A 2,956-nucleotide genomic window follows, 5' to 3' on the forward strand; every position below is an offset into this window, starting at 1 on the left:
CCCCGCTAGAGACATGTGGTAGTTGCTCTTCACTTTGACTCCCCCCCCCCTCCCGCCAGCTCCTGCTGAACGTGGTATTGCCGTCGGGTATGGGCCTTGGGGGCTTGGGGTGCTCGGGGACAGGGGACAGGGGACAGGGGACAGGGGAAACCCTAGGCTGTTTGGTTTAGCCCAGCGGCGTTGACGCCCTCTGGGGACCGGTATTCCTCCTTGGAGGCGTTGTTGAGACCCCCCTCAATCCACTACCGCCCCATCTCCTGGGCGAAAGTCCAAAATCCCTTCAATTGGCCAGCGTTGATGCGTTGCGGCGTGACCTTCTTGGAGGAGTCCCCCAGAGAGTTTTGGGGTTCGGGTGGGGGAGACGAAGGTGGGAGCTTTGAGGCCTCATTGACCACTGCCCTTTCTCGACAGTTGTGCCTTGTTTCTCTAGGGTGTTCAAGGGCGGTGGAAGTTTGGATGGTGTGGTGTGCTCTTCATTTCATGGTGGATATGCTCTAGGACGACTTTAGATCTCGAGCCCAACACATCTCCAACTCTCGGGTGAGCTTCTCTCATGTCTATTTGTTCGATGCCTCCGAGCCAAGGCCTTCTACGGCATGAGAGGAAGGTGCTTTTTGGTGCTCCTTTATGTATGACCTCATTAAGCAAAAAATCCCGCCAACTCATCTTGAATTAATTGCACGCGTTCCTCCGGTAGAAGCAGGCCCCGTAGAAACTCGGCCTTTAGAAGGAAGATACCAATATATGTATATATATGAATATATGAGTAGTATGAATGAAACTCGACACAATTGATGGTAATAAAATAAATGCATGAATATTGTCAACGTACTTGAAGGAAGTCCTCCCTACGCAGCTCAGTGGTACTCATGCAGATGTACTCACAAATGTAGTATGCACATAAATTAGTTCCCTCCGCCTGCATCAACCACTTTACGAGAATATAATTCAATCAAATATTAGTCAAGCATGATAATATATAGTATTAAAAATAGAATTAAAAAGATTCACGGATCTAGTACTACTTACTTTCTGCTTTACAAAACACAGCTCTGGGTTTCCATTGACCGGGAATCTTTTTGATAAACCTTTTTCCAAACCCTACGATAATGCGGAGGAAATGAGGAAATGAACGAAAGAAGCCGATATAGTGTGATAATGATTGAAATCACCTTTGGAACATATCATGTAAGTTCTTTTACAACTCAGTATCTTTGTCTAATGGATCCACTGGAAGCTGCACACGTTTACATAAGGAGGCATGTATATAACTCATCAATTATAGTACTAAATATCAAGTAATTAAACAAAATAGAATACGTGCAAAGGGTAATAATACTCACAAGAGGTTGTAAGGAAATAGTATATCTGGACATTCATTTTGTTGGACTAAAACCTTTAGCAAGTTATCCTTCGTGTCATTCGGGTATTGTTCTACCGTAATCCAATAATTGTGATATGGGTCAATGAACCCAACGGTAAAGATTCTCTTTCTTCCGCATTTCTGCATATATAGCGTACAAAAAATATAGTCGGGATAATTTAATGCAATGAATGAGCTTAGCTAGATAGAGATGTAATTACAGAAATAAATAACTTACAGATAGTAGCAATTGACGATAGATTTGTTGAGGGTGTCTTGATTGTATAACAGAAAAAGTTCTTCAAACTCAATACATATATCGTTGTCACGGATGTAATGCTCTTTTGTAACTTTCACCATGAGCATGGGTTGCCCTTCATGTATGACTTGCATATACCAGTCATGCAATCTTCGCATTTGGGTTGGTAGATGGTCAACTTGCTCAGGTCTAACGAGAGACTCTTCGGGGGCATATTTATATGCTAGTTCATCCTTAGGATAATATACCTCCTTTATCAGTCTATCAACAGTCATACCAAGTTCACTAGCTAACCTCTCGTAATCTTGTATTGATGCCTCGTTTACTGGGGGTAACGACTGGTATTTTCCTGCTAGTTCTTCATCGGAAAACACCTTGAGCGGGGGCACCAATTGGTTTTCCAGTGTTCCAAGCTGGGCAACTTTCTTCCGCCTCTTTGCCACAGACTTCGAAAGAGAGCGGACATAGTCTGATATCGGACTTTCTTGTGGTCTCCCAAGGTTGTCCACAAACTTCTTTACGACTTCTGGATCTAGTACCTCCTTTGGCGGCGGTATTTTCGGTGCAAAATGGGCTTTCACTTGGTCAGTCACGACTGCATCGGTTTCCTCCGGAGTCAAATGATAAGGTAACTTTGGAAGATCCTTCTTGACTCTCTTCTTAGTAATTTTCTTCCGACGAGGGATAGACTTGGAGGTGGGGATATACTTTCGCTTTGAGCGCCGCTGGAACGTATTGGACGGAGCAGGCTCAGGCGGCGATAATGGAGATGGACTCGAGCTGGGAGCCCTCTCGAACCCAACATCTTCATGCTGGAGAGGTAGACTCATGATGGGGTCCCTCTCGAACCCAATATCTTCATGCTGGAGAGGTGGAATCATGCAGTGGTCCATCTCTCGAACCCAATATCTTCATGAGGTGGACTCGTGTTGGGGTCCCTCTCGAACCCAATATATTCATGCTGGAGAGATGGACTCGGTGGACTTGGATGTGCTGGAGGAGACGGTGGCCTTGGCGTCCAGCCTGGAAACACGATGTGTTTCTTTGGCCATAGAATGATCCCACCCGTGACTTCTCCTAGTGTCGACTCCCCTTCAACTACAAGGATGTCAAGATCTGGTGACTCATATACCTGTAACACTTCATCCACCCCGACCACGAGCATACCCAGCTTCAATCTCACCGCCATGCTAGCGTGCTCCAGGTTCACAAGCAAAAGTAAAGCCGGTCGCCACCCTCAATGATATATTCTTCATTGGCTGATGTAGCTCACAGTTTTTCTTCCCACTGATATCATCCACGGGGTAGCGATCCATCGGTCCATCATGACGATG

This window comes from Lolium rigidum, chromosome 5 (genome assembly GCF_022539505.1).
Source record: "Lolium rigidum isolate FL_2022 chromosome 5, APGP_CSIRO_Lrig_0.1, whole genome shotgun sequence".
NCBI lineage: Eukaryota > Viridiplantae > Streptophyta > Magnoliopsida > Poales > Poaceae > Lolium > Lolium rigidum.